Raw genomic sequence first — 18,013 nt, 5'->3', positions numbered from 1 at the left:
CTATGGCCTGGGAAAACATTGAAAGATGGCCCAAGTGCTTGGATGTCTGTACCCCACATGGGTGACCTGATGGAAGCTTCTGGCCCCAGGCTTCAGATGGGTGGAGCTTCAGCCATTGCAGCCATTTGGGAAGTGAATCAGCTGATAGATGGAAGACCTCCTTCTATGTCTCTCCCTCCCTGTCAGTAACTCTACCTCTCAAATAAATAAATAAAATCTTTAAAAAAAAAAAAAAAAAGAGGGGAGATAGATCCCAGGTACAAACACAAGAGAACCATGAAGAAAAGAAAATACATTTAGATATTTATGATTTGCAAAGATGTCCAGGGGCAATTAAAAACTTTAATTTACTAATTCTTTATTAAGCATTTAACATATCCCACATTCTCATTTATTTATAAACATTATGCTATTTACTTTAGATGTATAATATCATTTACTATTTAAAACTGCTTTCTTAAGGTAAATTTTAACATTTTACTTCCATTGGTTTGGATTAGTTCTCATGTTTCTCTCAAGGCCACAGTTAATAAATTGTTGTCTTACACATGCAGAGGGAAAAAGCAGGAGTCCATGTGGCCCAGACTGTTTCCTTCCTCTGTAGGAAACAGTTTTTCTCACACGTTGCTGTTGGAAATGCAAATTGGGAAGACCATTCTGGAAAGGAATTTGACAAGACTCGACAAAATGTCATATGCACTTACATTTTCATACAAAAATCTCTATTCTAGGAATCTACTCACCAGCTATGCTTCCAACAATATGAAAATACAAATGTACATGTTTACCGAAGTGCTGCCTGCACATGTGAGATATATGACACAACCTGAGCACCCATACCTTGGGGGATGATTAGATAAACTATGGTCCATTCACACATCAGAGTACTATACAGTTATAGAATAAAGGGGGAAGATGTCTATGAACTGATACAGAGTGACTTTAAGGATCTATTTCTAAATGAAAAAAGGGAAGGATACAATATTTCTTATAGAACTTGATACCTTTCACGTAACAAAGAAGGGAATCTAAGAAGTAAAATAAGTATCTGCTCATCTGTGATGAAGAAACACAGAAGAATAAGCCAGAAGCAGGAGAAATTAATTACTTACAGAAATGAGAGATGACCTAAGGTGAGGAATAAGAGATAGGAGAAGTGATCCCTGTATATACCTTGTGCTTAACTCTAACTCTTCAAACTTGGTGGGTTTCTCATACTAACAAGTAATTAAATAATTAAAAAACGACTATTAGTAACCACGCAGTAAGTATTGTTGCAATGAAAGACCAGTGGTGGATGTTAAAATTAATGGACAATAGAAGGAGAAACAGGATGTTTGCATAGTTTCAAATTGCCACCCCACAAGATACTTATTAATTACAAAGGGGGAAAATAAGTGATTATAGTGGAGAAAGCTGTCAGACAACACTTTAACCAAGTAATCAAAATTAATCTTATCCAAAACAGGACAAATTGATCTCATGATCCATCAAACAGGATACGGAGAAAGACAAAAGACAGAACATAACTTTGGTGATAGTCTTATTCAAAATACATTAACTTGTCCATCAAACAGACCCCAATTGAAGTAAAGTCCACAAAATACTTCCTGGGAAGTAATTTTTAAAAGAATTAAGATTATGTGAGATTCTGGATTGCATCCTGTACCATAAAGTGGACAGGAACCTGTGGCGTAGCAGGTAAAGCCGCCATCTGCAGCACTGGCATCCCACATGGGCGCCAGTCCATGTCCCAGCTGCTCCTCTTCCAATCCAGCTCCCTGCTAATGTGCCTAGCAAAGCAGCAAAGAATGGCCCAAGTCCTTGGGCCCCTGAACCCACATGGAAGAAAGACCCAGAGGAAGTTCCTGGCTCCTGGTTTCAGATCAGCCCAGCTCTGCCTGTTGCAGCCATTAAGGGAGTTAACCAGCATTTGGAAGATCTCATGCTCTCTCTCCATCTCTCTCTATATATAACTCTGACTTTCAAATAAATAAATCTTTTTTTTTAAAAAGTGGACAATGGTGAGACAGTTGTTACAATTCAAATAATAGCAATGCACAGTGTTAATTTCTTGATTTTGGCCTTTATAATGCATAATATATGAACATCCAGAAAAGCTCAGGGAAGGGTATGTAGAAATTCTGTATTATTTTAAAAGTTTTCTGTAAGTCCTAAATTATTTCAGAATAAAAAGTCAGACATGCATATAAAATCCTAAAATGTTCTACAGGGTATTAAGTTCATCAGGCCTTTGTTGCTTCCTACAAAGATCTTAGCTCTTTATGAGTTATTGCAACAACATCCTTAATAATTTTTTTTCTTTCCTTTACCCAGCGAAGGACAGCCTAGCAAATCAGCTAGTACATAAGGATCCTTCTTACGTTGTCATTTACTCATTCCTATCTCTCCATTCATTCTAACAACTCTGTGTTAAAGAAAATCCCTGAACCAAGAAAGCAAAGGCAGAACTCTCTGTACAGCATAGGACAAAGACAGATGCTAACTAACCAAAGATCATGATTTTCATGAATGGACAAAAGGGAACACATGGATAAATCCATGTCTCTACAACCCAAACGTAACCAAAGGCCCACAGTCTATGGGTAGACCATAAACTCTAGGAGTTATCAAGAAGGAAGAAAGCAAGGCCGGCGCCGTGGCTCAATAGGCTAATCCTCCACCTTGCGGCGCCGGCACACCGGGTTCTAGTCCCGGTCGGGGCGCCGGATTCTGTCCCGGTTGCCCCTCTTCCAGGCCAGCTCTCTGCTATGGTCAGGGAGTGCAGTGGAGGATGGCCCAGGTGCTTGGGCCCTGCACCCCATGGGAGACCAGGAAAAAGCACCTGGATCCTGGCTCCTGCCATCGGATCAGCGCGGTGCGCCGGCTGCAGCGGCGGCCATTGGAGGGTGAACCAACGGCAAAGGAAGACCTTTCTCTCTCTGTCTCTCTCTCACTGTCCACTCTGCCTGTCAAAAAAAAAAAAAAAAAAAAAAAAAAGGAAGAAAGCAATCTGAGAAGAGGGAACAGGCTGGACTCAAGGAAGGTCACATACATCCTAAGACTAAATTCCTAGTTGGCTCTGGTAAAAGATAAATGTGGATACATAAAAACTTTAGAGTTTTTATACTGGGTTTCATGAATTGGGCAGCACCATACCACAAGTGATTCAAGACTACACCAAAAGGGCAGAAAGGGACAATTTTTTTTTTTTTTTGAAAAAAAAAAAAAACATTCAAATTTTATTTTCCAACAAACAGACAAGCATCAGCAGGTACAACTCCAGGGGTGTCTCTGTAGATCTTACATTCACAAGGCGTCATTAGCTCAACAGTGAGCGCCACTGGCGTGTTCTCTGTAACATCCGCTTCACAGTGTAAACAGCAATCGTCATTGTGTTCACTTACAATTCCAGAAGGAAAGGCACAACTTGGCAAAACGTTTTGGATCCTAAAGTCAGGTGCAATAACTAAGAGGAACTCTGGGTAACAGTCCTGATCCACGTGTCCAAGAGGGTCTCCTCCCCCAGGATGAGAGGGTCTTCCTCTTTGCTCGCTAAACCAACGGAGCAACGTCTCAACACCAAGGGACAACTTTTATAAGGTGTTTGTGGAAGCAAGACAAACAAGCTATTTTATTTGTTAAAGTGGGAAGTCCTCATTAGGACTCTCATGATTGTAAAAATTTCTACTTTGAGATCAGTTAACAGTTTCTGAAATGGTTAAGCTTAAGTTTAACTTTCCTAGAAAATGACCACTCTCTCTGAGTTGAGATTCAATTTGTTTATTCAGTGGGGCACTGGAGCCATATCAGTTAAATTTACAGCCTCCCAGTGAAAATTTAACAACATTTAGGTGAGTCATTTTCTGTGTGAATTGAGGGATTTTTGAATCAGTTAATGGTACAATAATTTTGTCAACAACTTCTTTTTTTAAAGATTTATTTATTTATTTGAAAGGCAGAGTTACAAAGAGTGAGATGCAGAGGCAGAGAGATAGAAAGAGAGAGAGAGAGAGAGAGAGAGAGATTCCATCCAATGGTTCATTTCTTAAATGTCCACGATGGCCAGAGCTGTGCCAGTCTGAACCCAGGAACCAGGAGCTTCTTCCAGGTCTCCCATGTGGGTACAGAGGCCCAAGGACTTGGGCTATCCCCTAATGCTTTCACTGCTTTCACAGGTACATTTGCAGGGAGCTGGATTGGAAGTGGAGCAGCTGGGTCTTGAACCGGTGCCCATATGGGATGCCAGCAGTGCAGGCAGTGACTTAACCCACCATGCCACAGCACTCGCCCTGTCATCAGTTTCTTTGATATATACCATTCATATGCATATAGTTAACTGTGCTCACTTTCCGTATTTCCTTAAAACCAATGGTGGCATAATATGAAATGTGTATTTGGCCAGTATCCCTGGCTCCTGGTACCGAGTTCTTTAAAACCTTGTGATTTCCTGAGTCAGAGAAGCATCATTTCCTATTCCCATCAAGCTCCTCTCAACCACACCTGATTTATGCTAATGAGGTGGCTCAGTAGGGAGCAGCTAGAGAGGTGCAGGGTGGGTTCTGGTTATAGAGGAGTCAGTCATGTGATAAAGGGTTGGGAATTTCAGAGAGAAATGAGGGTCTACAAGTTGAACTAATCACCAGTGGGCAATGATTGAAATATTCATGACTATGTAATTAAACCTCTATAAGGAACCCTAAACATAGGATTCAGAGAGCTTCCCAACTGGTGAACACGTTGAGGTTCTGGGAGTGATACCAGACAGGGCATGGAAGCTCTGTGCCCCTTTTCTACATCTTGTCCTGACATCACTTCCACTTGCCTGTTCCCTAGTTCTAGCTTTTATAATAAACTACTTACTGGTAGAGAATAAATTTATTTCCAGGGTTTTGTTAACTATTCTAGCAAACAATTGAATCTGAAGTGGTAAGGGCAACCCCTAACTCTGGAGTCAAGACAAGTAGAAATGTACCAGGAGCACCCAACACTCGTGACTAATATTGAAGTGAGGGCAGCCCTTAAGCCTCCAGAATCTAAAGTTAACTATGGGGAGTGGCTGAGAGTTGAGTTGAACTTCAGGGCACCCAGGTGATGTTTGGAGAATCAGAGAAAATGGTTGTTGGTATGAAAAAAAAAAAATTCCATGCATTTGGTGTCAGAAGTGTGAGTGGAGAGTTCAGATAACTCAACTGATTATATCTGCATAGTCTCAGCGTGTCTCCCCATAAGATATTTATTAATTAGGAAGGGGCAATTTAAACCACTACAGTGGTCAGCACTGTGGCATCGCCAGTTAAGCTGCCATGTCCCAACTGCTCCATTTCCCATCCAGCTTCTTGTTAATGTGCCTAGGAAGGCAGAATACAATGGTGCAAGTACCCATGTGGGAGACCGTGGTGGAGTTCTTAGCTCCTGGCTTCGACCTAGGTCAGACCTGGGTATTGCGTCTATTTGGGGAACAAACCAACAGAGGAAAGATCAATCTCTTTTTAATCTATCTCTATCTACCCCACCACCTCTGCCTGCCCCATCTCTCAGTCAGTCATTCGCTTTTCAAATGAATAAATAAATATTATTTTAAATAAGAAAGAAATTATTGCAATCCAGAAAGCTGGCAGATACCAACTCAACCAGATGATTAAATTCCATTCCTCTCCTGGTGGTGAGATGGACAGACATCCTTCCGGCAGGATGCACTGACAAAGGTCTGGCATCTCTTCTATGGGGAGAATCTGCCAACCTTCTGACGCATAGGGATGCATTGGGTGTAGGACCACCTTTTCTATCTCTTGGGAAAATCCACCAGGCTGCTGTTCCTCTTTGGTCCTGGGAATGATAATTGTGGATGATATGGAAGCTGAAATATTTTTTATTTCACTGACTTGATTAGCAATCATCCCATAAAGGAATCATGTTAGTGCAAAATAAGCCTTCATTCTACTTGGGGGAAAATTTCAATTAACAGAATCATGTAGAGCCACCCTGTGGTTATGGAGATTTAGTGACTCATTGTGACTGAAAATTGCTTGTGGTGATGGTGCTGCTATTTTCCTTTCATTCTTATTTCACCAGACCCCAGCAAATATGCCTGGTTTCCACCTTCACAAAGCAAAATGAAACAAAAATCACTAGGGTTTAAAAGGCTCAAATTGGATTACAGTTACAGTGTTTAGAAAACAAGATTTTACTCTAGTTGCATTCAACTGAGTAAATACCCGTATATTAGTGTACGGCCCATTAGTATTCTGATGGTGATTATTTTTACTTAAATGTGTCTGCGTCTGAATAAATGGAGAAAGAGTAGAATGAGATGAGGTTTCAGGATGAAATTATGAAATGGATGCCCTGTTAAATAAACCAGAGTTTCTGACATGGTGCTGAGATTGTGGGTGACACTGACGTTACGTATAGATTCATTTCATTTTATTTAGCTGCAAAGTTATCAACTGAGGCTGTAAACAAATGCTTTTCAAACTGCCCCAGAGCCAGGGAGCAAAACTAAATACTGGGGCTCTTACTGAACATTCTGAATCAGAATCTCCAGGGTGAGACTCAGGAATCTGCATTTTAAACACAGTTCCACAGCAATACAGTGACCAGTCAAGTTGGAGACTACTGTTCTGAATGCTCATCGGCCTTATTCCAAACTATCAAAGACAATTCAAATACAGACTGATCTAAAAGGACAAAATTTATCATCAGAGATGATGTCAGTCAACTATGGTTCAGGGGACACATCCAGCTGACCATATGTTTTTTATATGAAGAATTATTGTGACACAGCAGTGCTCGCTGGTTTAGGAATTGTCCATGGCTTCTTCCTTGCTAAAATGACAGAGCTGAGCAGTTATGACAGACACCATATGGCCTGCAAAGCCTAAAATATTTACTGTTTGGCCATTTACAGAAAAGATTTTGCTAACTTATGCTGTAAATAGAATGCAAAAAACTAAAGCAGCAGGGAAATGGGGCAGCTAATGTAGGCCAGTAGAGCAGTTGGCATCTAAGGAATTAGGAGCTGCCTTCCCTGGATCTAATCACAACTTTGCCACATACTGGAAGGACTTAACCTCCCTGAACTTCATTTTTTTTTTATCTGTACAAATGAGACAGATCAAATTAAACTAAACTTAAAACACATGTTATTGCAATCTTTGGACTAGGTATAAGGCAGAAAGATGAATATATTATTGGTTTTTGCCCTCTGCTGACTCAAAGTTGATCTCTAGATTCTATTCTATCTTCAGTTTAAGAAGTTGTGTGGGGCTGGCACTGTGGCATAGTGGGTAAAACTCCCGCCTGCAGTGCCAGCATCCCATGTGGGTGCCGGATCCTGGCTGCTCCACTTCCAATCCAGCTCTCTGCTATGTCCTGGGAAAGCTGTGGAAGGTGGCCCAAGTGCTCAGGCTCCTGCATCCACGTGGGAGACCTGAAGAAGCTCCTGGCTCCTGGCTTCAGATTGACCTAGCTCCAGCTATTGCGGCCACTTGGAGAGTGAGCCAGTGGATAGAAGAGCTCTCTCTATGTCTCTGCCTTCCAAATAAATAAATAAATTTTGTAAAAGAAAAAAATAGAAGAAGAAGAAGAGGAGGAGGAGGAGGAAGAAGTTGTGCAGCAGAGTTACTAGGGTTGTGGGTTCTGGGAACCCACTTAGGACAGTGCTTGAAATCTGGTTCTGGGGCCGGCACCATGGCACAGTAGGTTAATCCTCTACTCTGCGTTGCAGGCATCCCATATGGGCACTGGTTCTAGTCCTGACTGCTCCTCTTCCAATCCAGCTCTCTGTTGTGGCCTGGAATAGCAGTAGAAGATGGCCCAAGTCCTTGGGCTTCTGCATCCTCTACCTCTCAAATAAATAAATAAAATCTTAAAAAAAAAAAAAAGAAATCTGGTTCTGGTGGGGAGGTGTTGGGCACAGTGGTTGAGATGCCACTTAGAACACCTACATCCTGTGTTGTAGTCAACTGGGTTCAAGTGCTGGCTTTGCTCCTCATTCCAGCAAACCATAGAAGGCAGGAGAGAATGGTACAAGTAGTTGGATCCTATTCACATGGGAGGCTCTGAATGAGTTCCTGGCTTAGGCCTCAGCCTGCCCAAGCCCCACTTGTTGCAGGCATCTGGGGAGTAAATCTACGGATGGGAGCTCTATCTTCCACTCCCTCTTCCTCTACCTTCCTCTCTTTCCCACTCTTCCTCTCCTCTCTCTCCCTTTTTCTCTCTCTCTACCCTTCATGTAAGTAAAATTATAAAAGCCTGTTCTTGCTTCTTACTAGCAATAGACACTGATGAGACTTCTTTACACCTTTTAGGCTGTTCAGAAAAATGAATATACTGTTCACTCCAGAGCGTCCAGGTAAGGTTAAATTAGATAAACCGAGTAAAGTGTTTAACACCATGCAGGTCTATAACAAATGGTTGGTTCCTGGTAGGATTTGTAAGCATTTTTTGTTTGTTTCTATTATCAATGGAAACACCACTGATTGAGGCAAGACAATTTCTCTTCTTGCAAATCAGTATGGAGCATATAGCTTCCCACACAGTAAGTAGAAGTTATTCCCCTCTAGTCATGGAACAACCAAAACTGTCCCCCACATATTTTCATCCAGGGAAGTACTGTTGCCTCCTCTCTGAAGAACAACTTTGACAGTAAGCTCCTTAAGGATATGCTTACTTTTGTCTTCTGAATCCACCACTGTGCCTAGCATAGCTTAATAAGCCACCTTTAAAGGGACGAATGGAGAATAATTAAAATAATACAACGTGGTGAATGAATCCGGACTGCCAACATTGTGTAGTCCTGTGGTTTGTTGTATGTGATTCTGTTAGATTTCTAGAATCCTTCATTCTGCTGCAGAGTTCTTAGGGGAAATACTTTTATCTGACACTAATGGACGTCAAGGCGGGTGAGTGCTGGCTGCTACGAAAGCCCTGCAAGAATTCCAGACAGGTAGAATGCTGATGAAACACTTCCAGCAAATGTCACAGAAGGAAAGCGTTCCATGGTTGCTAACAGCTGCTTCAGCTAGGTCGCTACATAAACGCAAGGTGGGTGACTCAATGGGAGACGTGGGAGATGCATTTCTTATCTACCACTTACTTTATTTTGAAGGTACTGAAACTCAAAGTCATTTTACATCTACCATTTTTTCTCCTCTTTCTCATATGTGTAATATGTATCACATACATCTTTTTTCCTCAATAATCAGTCTTCCTAAGGTAACTAATCTGAAATCTGCCTTTTTCCTATTTTTTTTAATTAGGCAAATTCTTCTCTTACTTCCCAAAAGCTCCTTCTCCAGCAACTTGTATCAAGAATGGTGACACAACTTTAAATATTTTTCTCTTCAAATTCTAAAAGTCAACCAACTCATCACTTGATTTAAAATGAGTCTCTCCACTCAAATATTCTGCTCTGATTAACACAAAACTCCCCTAGCCCATTGAAAAAGGTAAGTTAGTCATTCCCTGGTTATCACATGAGCCATGAAATATCAGAACCATGAAATAAATGAGCAAATCTATGGTAGTGGAAAACTGCATCTTGTAAAAGATGCAAGATTTCATGGCATCAGAGCACAGCTGAAATATTTTCAAGTCACTCACATAGAAGAAACCAGAATTACTCTAATTAACAGGTGAAGAAAAATGTACAGGGATGCAAACACAAAATTCACAATTAACAAACTGAATATTAAAACTATAAAAGACCTTGGCGGGAAATAAAATATGACCCCTCAACTAATTCTATAAAATTTGTTATATTCGTAATTGTGCTATGAAATGGAGAACTGGAATAGTCAAATCAATCTTGAAAAAGAACAAAATTGGAGGTCTCACACTTCCTGATACCAGGATTAAAACAAAGCTAATGTGATCAACACAGGGAGGTCCTTCCATAAACACAAACAGATGAATGGAATAGATGGAGAGCCCAGAGATAAACCCCTGAGTGTTTGTATAGAGTCCAGTGGTTTTTGACAAGGGCACCAAGATTACTTAATGGAGAGAAGTCTTTTCAACAAATGGTGTTGGGAAAACTGGATATTCACACACAAGGTGGAATTGTACCCTTACCTTATACCATATATACAAATTAACTCAAAACAATCACAGACTTAAATGTAAGACCTAAACCTATAAAATTCTTAGAAGGAAACATGGGGAATTCTTCACAACATTGGACTTGGCAGTGATTTCGTGGATATGTCACCCAAAACACAGAGAACAAAAGTAAAAATAGACAAATCTAACTGTATCAATTCTAAAACTTTTGTGAATCAAAGGATACAATTAACAGAGTGAAAAGGCAACACACTGAATGGGAGAACAGAGTGACAAATTATTTACCTGGTAAGGAGTCAATATCCAGTATATGAAAATCTTACATTATGGGGTCCCAGATGGTCTTATGTGACCTGGGTCACAGGGAATGCATAGTTGCTGAGTGTGTGTAGAGGTTCAATTTCACAAGATAAAAAGTTCTGGAGATTTGTGGCACAACAGTGTTAATATCCTGGATACTGCTGAATTGCACACTTAAAATAGTTCAGATGATAAATTTTAGGTAATTGTGTTTTTTCACAATTTTTTAAAGATTTATCTATTTGAAAGTCAGAGTTAGGGGGAGAGAGAGAGAGAATCTTCCATCTGCTAGTTCATTCCCCAGATGGCTACAGTGGCTGGGCCAGGCTGAAGTCAGGATCCCAGAATTTTTTCTGGGTCCCCTACGTGGGCACAGGGGCCCAAGCATTTGGACCATCTTCCTGCCTTCCCAGGTGCATTAGCAGGGAACTGGATCGGAAGTGGAACACCCAGGTCTCCAACTGGTGTCTATATGGGATCCTGGCATCACCACGAAGCCAGCCCATATCACAGTTTGGGGGGAAAGGGTATTTGCAAAAGTTCAGGGAACAGGAGGAAAGTTGTAATGCAGTGGATTAAGCTGCCAACTGGGATGCCCATATCCCATATCAGAGTGCCTGGTTCTAGTTTCTCCTCCACTTTACATCCAGCCAGCTGCTAATATAGGGAGACAGTACATATGCCAAGTACTTGGGTCCCTGCCACAACATGGGAGACCTGGATAGAGTTCCTGGTTTTAGCCTGGTCCATCCCCAGATATTGTGGTCATTTGGGGAGTGAGTAGATCTCTCTCTCTCTCTCTCTCTCTTTTCCACTCTCTCCTTGTCATTTTGCCTTTCAAATAAATAAATATATCTTTAAACATAGGATCTGAAGTTCAGTTCACCTGCTAAGAGTAAACTGAACTTAGAAACTTAGAACTTGGCTTCTTTACTACGTGTGAAGTTTGCATATGAATGACCACCCAAAATAAATCAATATCAAATAAAATTTTTAGGAAGACTTTGGGATGACAAAATGATTTGAAAAATAAATATGTACCTACATGTTGCTGGGTAAAAATTTGTTGTGTACATAACAACAACTACAAAAATGTGAATTAATTCTTTTTCACTCTATGACTTAGCGGCCAGTTGAAATTATGATATAAGTTGCTTTAAATATAAAATACAAATAATCATAGTTGTTAGTTTCTTTTTAAGTCCCAATATATCCAGTTCTTCCTTATTTGCGTGTTTTTTTTTTTTTTTTTGACAGGCAGAGTGGACAGTGAGAGAGAGAGACAGAGAGAAAGGTCTTCCTTGGCCGTTGGTTCACCCTCCAATGGCCGCTGTGGCTGGCACGCTGCAGCCAGTGCACCGCGCTTGATCCGATTGCAGGAACCAGGTATTTATCCTGGTCTCCCATGGGGTGCAGGGCCCAAGTACTTGGGCCATCCTCCACTGCACTCCCTGGCCACAGCAGAGAGCTGGCCTGGAAGAGGGGCAACCGGGACAGAATCCAGCGCCCTGACCGGTGCTAGAACCCGGTGTGCTGGCACCACAAGGCAGAGGATTAGTCTAGTGAGCCACAGCGCCAGCCCTTATTTGCTGTTAAGTATAGTCCTTTGTTCTGTGTTGATTTCTTTAAATGATCCTTTCCACTCTACATCTTTTTGAGATAATAAAGAACTCCTTCAGTTACTTCCTCTACCCAGATGACTTTCAAGTCTCTACCTGTACAATTAAGTTTTCCAAACTCCTCACGACATTTTCATTTAAAATATCTCTCTGCTAATTCAGAGTCAAACCTAGCATTGCCCCTCTAAAATTTGCTTTGCTATTTCTCAGTGTCATCACATATTCCACATCAACTAATACAAAAATATTGGTTTCATTCTGCCTGCATCCACCTGCTCACCCTTCACTGAATCCATTCCAGCCTCTGATGACTTTTCTTGTCAAGTGTATCTTTCTTTTATTCCTGTTTTCCATTCCCTAAGTAGTTTTCTCAGTTTGAGTTTGGGTTTTGGGTTTTTTTTTTTTTTTTTGTAATAAAATTTATTTATTTTGAAAGGAGAGAGAGAGAGAGAGAGAGGAGAGAGAGAAGGTTCTTCAATCTGCTGGTGAACTCTCCAGATGGCCATAACAGCCAGGGCTGGATCAGGCTGAAGCCAGGAGTTTCTTCCAGGTCTCCCGTGTGAGTGCAGGGGCTCAAACACTTATTTGAGACAGAGAGAGAGAGAGAGAGAGAGAGAGAGAGTCAGTCTGTCATCCTCTAATTCACTCCCCCAAATGCTTGCAATAGCCAGAACTGGGCCAGACCAAACCCAGGGGTGCAGAACTCCATCCAGGTCCCCTCTATGAGTGGCAGGAACCCGAGAACTTGACCCACCCCTTCTGGTGCACATTAGCTGGGATACTGGATCAGAACTGGAGTAGCAGGGACTCCAAATAGGCACTCCCATATGAGATGAATGAAGCACTGCACCACAAGCCCATTCCCACTTGAAGCCTCTTTTGAGAAGCTCAAGCCTAATAATGCTCTCTCTCTCTCTCTCTGGGAACACATTTCACTTACACCCCTCAGAAGAGAATTCTCCCTGCATGTAAATGCCAGCTGCTTATTGCACGGGATCCAGAAGCAAGAAGCTGGTGCCTTTTAATTGCAGAAACTCAAACAAAGCCCTCAGTGAGTGCAATGGTTACAAACAGTTGTTATTTATTGACTGCCTACTATGGGCTAAACATTTCATATTTATTAATAAGCACCATCATTTAAAACCAGAGAAAAATGCATAAATTCACAATAAAAGTTATAATTAGTGAGCTGCAGAGCTAAGATTCAAACCCAGAAAGTCCAACTCCTGAGTCTTCGCCTGAGCCACCATCCTATATCATTTTATAGGATGCCATTTAATTCTACAATAACTCTTCAAGATATATATGTATATATAACATAGTACAAATATAAACACAATATGATAGAGTATGTTGCCCACTTTGGAGATCAGAAACAATGAAAATCAAAGAGATTAAGTAATACCCTCCCCAAGTAACAAATGTGAGTGCTCTGCTAAATTTACATTGTTTTGATTATGCGCGTGTTCTTGAGGTTAACATGACTACCTCAGTTGTTACTGTGGGAATTAAACAGGATCATGCATGTGGCTATTTGTAGGCTAATATATTGTACTATGTTGGGTTTAGTTTTTCTTAAACACATTCTTACATTGCCACCACACCTATTAGCTTTTAGCAAATGGTATCCAAGCTTTAATTCCATACCTCTATTTGTCTTTTTATTGTTTTTAAAATGTAGTAATTTACATATAAAATAAATATATGCATTACTATACTAATAAATCTGGATTCTGTCACTTAGCTAATTGGTTGTGCAAGTTCTTTAACTGATCTGTGCTTCCTTCTGGATCTGTTAAATGAAGAGTCTAGTGAATACATTATATGTTGTGAGAGTTAAAATAACTAACTGTATGTAAATCATGTAACAGAGTCTGGTACATGGTAAAATACATAGTGTTACACTTAATTATTATGATTGTGTCTAATATAAAACATTCACAAAATTGAAATAGAGAAAGGTAAATTTTCACTTTTGTTTGCTAACCAATATTGCCAAACTTATATTTCTCTCACTAAAAATACTAGTAATGTTAAATTTAGCAAGACAAATACAATTGAATATGCTTCATTGCATTTGAATGTCTGGGAAAAAGTCTTCCCAGGTACTGGACCCCCCCTGAAATAGAACAATGTTAAAATTAAGACATGTCTTTTAACTGCTAATACTTAAGACAGACAGATGCAATCAAGAGAAGACGAAGATATGGGTAAAAAAGTGAAAAACAGCAATTCTCAAGGAGTCATCTAAAAATTTGCCAAGGCTTTTGAGAACACTGGTATTTCTTGGGTTTAATTTTAGATCAAAATGGATAGTTTCTGTCTTCTTGAGTGCAGATAATGGACTAGTACTGTCTTTATGCTATAAGCCATGATTAATCTTTTGGCTCACAAAAAAAGGGAGTAAGAGAATGGAATATTAATGGGAAATACAAGTTTGAAAGTGAAATGAGAGAAATGGAATTAAACAGGTGTGTGTATATGAGTGTGTGTGTGTGTGTGTGTGTTTAAAAGGCAGTGGACAACAAAAGAAAGCAAGAATCTGAGTGCTGGGACCAGTGCAGGTATGAAAAACATATGCATCATGCTATTCTCTGCTAACCATGTGGTGGTGCTGTTGGCATGACACAGTTCAGTGTGGTTGTCTCCAACACAGGGTGCACAAATTCTGGGAACATGCAGGAATATCAGTTAGAGTGCCCGAATAAAATGTTAAAACTCCATTTTCAACTTAGATTTTTATATCTTAAGAAACAAAAATAGGGGCCAGCTCTGTGGCATAGCCGGTAAAGCTGCCGCCTGCGGCACCTGCATCCCATATGGGCACCAGTTTGAGTCCCAGCTGCTCCACTTCCGATCCAGCTCTCTGCTATGGCCTGGGAAAGCAGTAGAAGATGGCCCAAGTCCTTGGACCCCTGCATCTACATACGAGACCTGGAAGAGGCTCCTGACTCCTGGCTTTTGATCAGTGCAGTTCCAGACGTTGTAGCGGATTGGGGAGTGAACCAGCAGATGTAAGACCTCTCTATCTCTCTCTCTCTCTCTCTCTCTCTGCCATCTCCTTCTCTCTCTGTGTAACTGTGACTTTCAAATAAATAAATCTTAAAAAAAAAAACAGAAATATTCTCTACTTTACTAGGAATATTTACTATAGGATTGATACAGGTTCTATCACCTAATCAACATTAGATGGCTCTGAGTCATATATGGATTTCACTCCATTCATTCATCTGCTCAGAACCCAAAGCCTTGCAGTTTACATTTTCTTGGTGAAATGGATTTACACAATCCGTTATCTGTTTTTTTTTTTTCTTTTCTAGATATGTTATCAATTTTAACTAAGCTAATTCTCTTAGCATGTACAAACAACTTAAAATATTTCCTCCACAAAGAAACTGCGGGTCAAAGCGATACTAATAATTCAAGGTGAAGATAACAAGAAGAAAATAGAAGAACAAGATGTCATCTCTGATAAATTCAACCCAACTTAGTGACTTCTTGTTTTTGAAGATTAGGGGAATAGAAACTTAAAAAACACAAAAAGATACTATCTCTTTGTCTTTTGGGCTCTTTTTCAGCCACATTGTGGATAAAATACAGTGGCTATTGCTGATATGCTACCTAGCAAGACTTTTTGTTTGCTTGTTTTACAAAATCCAGAGTACATTAAAAAAAAAAAGTGTGGAAAATAGAATTAAAATGTAAGTTTGTTTTGGCTCAAAATATGTTGAAATCCTTGCACATACAAATTCTTGAAAGAGTTCACTGAAAATGTGTGTTAGTGAAAAACTTGTGCCTGGATTTCATAATCTTTTGCATCAAAATATATCTATTCTTTTCAATTTTTATTTTTTCATATTCAAAAATATGAAATGCTTTACAAATGTGCGTGTCTTCCTTGCACAGGGGCCATGTTCATCTCTGTATCATGGTAATCTCTGTATATGTGCTGCCAAAGTGAGCACCAAAATATATTCATCTTTTAATTCCACTTGTACTCTAACTCCTTGGAGGACCCTCATACCCACTTGATAAAGTCATTTGAAGTAAAAGTAATATTTTGGGGCAATAAATGAGGAAATATCTTTTTGAAGGAAACCAATGCTTTGGAAAAATAATTTTTTAAATGTATATTTAAAAATAGTTTCATCATTATGTGATTTTGTTCCTGCAATGGAAACTGATACATGTTGTCAATTAGGTTCTAATATTTCCTATACATTTTATTTATTCATTTTCATTGCGTTTTTAGAATTTTATTTGAGAGACACACAGAGGGAGACAAAGACAAAGAAAGATCTTCCATCTGCTGGTTTATTCCCCAGTCTCAAAAACTGGGGCTGGGCCAAGCAGAAGCCCAAAGCTAGAAACTTAATCAGGGTTTCCAATGTGGGTGACAGGGATCCAAGTACTTAGACATCACCTGCTGTCTCCTAGCATGAAGTTGGATTGGAAGCGGCATAGCCTGAGCTTGAACCAGGCACTCCAGAATGGGATGTGGATATCCCAAAGAGTGACTTAATCACTGAACCAAGTCTGTGACTTGTCTGTCCCAAGTCCCAAATTCTTACATTTCAATACTAAGGCTTTGAAATGGGATTTTTCTCATCTGCTTTAAAATTATTCCCAACACTTTAAATAGGTTTTGAGGCAATTTGTAAAAAAAAAAAAAAAATGCAAACACTAAATACCTGCTAGGAAGTTGCAAAAGAAAAAAATAAAGATTGACATTATGGAAGATGGAAATGTATTGGTCAAATGCCAACACAAAACTTGGAATTACTGGTGAGTGGGGTCAAAAAGTAGGGAACATTATGTGATAACCAAAGCTACTATGACAACCCCTACGTGGATGTGTTGCTTCCACATGGGCCTGTGTATCCTGGCTTCCTCCAAGGTCTGCTTCTCTTTGCAGCTGGAAACCTGGTTAAAAAGTATGAAACAGCTACTTGGGACTCCAACATGTGGATGGTGGTAGCTAGAACGAGAAAGACCAGAATTTAAGGTGCACCAAACTAGTGGTAAATTTTTCTTTCTTTTTTCCTTCTCCTCTGACCCCCTGCATTTGAAACCCAGAAATGAGCCTCAGCCAACAGAGGGCGCCAGGGAAAGCCCTTGGTCCTGCCTCAGGGAATAAGAAGGGCACTCTGAACACCGAAGGCAGAGAGCATACGGCCCCTCCTTTCCTTTCCTTCTTTCTGTCTTCTCTTACAGCGCCCAGCGTGATCAGAAGGCCTTTAGTTCCAAAGAGACAGCTGCACGCCTCTCTCTCCTTCCCCCAGCAGTTGGCCCAAGACAGGGGCATGGTTGCAAGAAGGTGTGGCAGAGCAGGATAACTCAGCACCAACTTTCTAGCAAAAGGGTCAGAGAGGGGCCCTCAGAGAACAAGAACCATGGCCAGCAGTAAAAGAGACCCATAGAGTTGTCAACAAACCTCACAGTTACCCCAAATCTACTTATGGGTCTGATCCTACATCGAAGAGTTCAAGAACCAGACAAATAGGTTACTACTCAGGTGGCAGACTGGCTCCTGAGTGAGGTGCCCCTGGGACAGGTCTGATTAGAAAGGCAACGACCTCAAAAATGTAAGTTTTAGCAGAGGAATGGCTCTCAACAGTTAGCACAACAGTTAGCCAGAACTTCCACAGGTCAGTCAGCTCCTGGCATGAAAATACTGTTATTGAATAAGGTCAAGAATCTTAAAAGAGTCAAACTAAGGGGGCAAGAATTCAGAACTACTCAGCATTTGAAGATCCAAGAAAATCCCAACTACACAGGTAAAAGCAATCAACACACAGCAACATTAACACACCAGTGTCACCGAGAGAATTGTGCCTCCATCAATCCATATTGAAGCTTTAGCCCCTACTAGCACACAATGCAACTGTGTGTAGAATAGGGCCTTTAAAACACAAAGCTCAGCAAGAAGAAAACAAAAACCTATGTTTAAAAAAATGAGCCAAAAAACAAATACTTTCTTTAAGAGATTACAGAGATGGCACATGAAAAGGTGTTCAACATAAATTAGC

The 18,013-nt window shown here is 40.3% G+C and overlaps 1 non-coding gene across 1 annotated transcript; it reads right to left on the bottom strand.

Moving 5' to 3' along the window:
* Positions 1–15,845: 15,845 nt before the first annotated feature.
* Positions 15,846–15,949, bottom strand: LOC127490841 (U6 spliceosomal RNA). The gene has a single exon (XR_007919235.1). It is a non-coding gene; the product is annotated as a U6 spliceosomal RNA (small nuclear RNA).
* Positions 15,950–18,013: the final 2,064 nt, after the last annotated feature.

The sequence above is a fragment of the Oryctolagus cuniculus genome, chromosome 6, assembly GCF_051225735.1.
Source record: "Oryctolagus cuniculus isolate XC-2025 breed Fujian yellow rabbit chromosome 6, ASM5122573v1, whole genome shotgun sequence".
Classification (NCBI taxonomy): Eukaryota; Metazoa; Chordata; class Mammalia; order Lagomorpha; family Leporidae; genus Oryctolagus; species Oryctolagus cuniculus.
The sequence above is the reverse complement of the archived record's forward strand: the minus strand, read 5'-3'. Positions and strand labels throughout refer to the sequence as shown.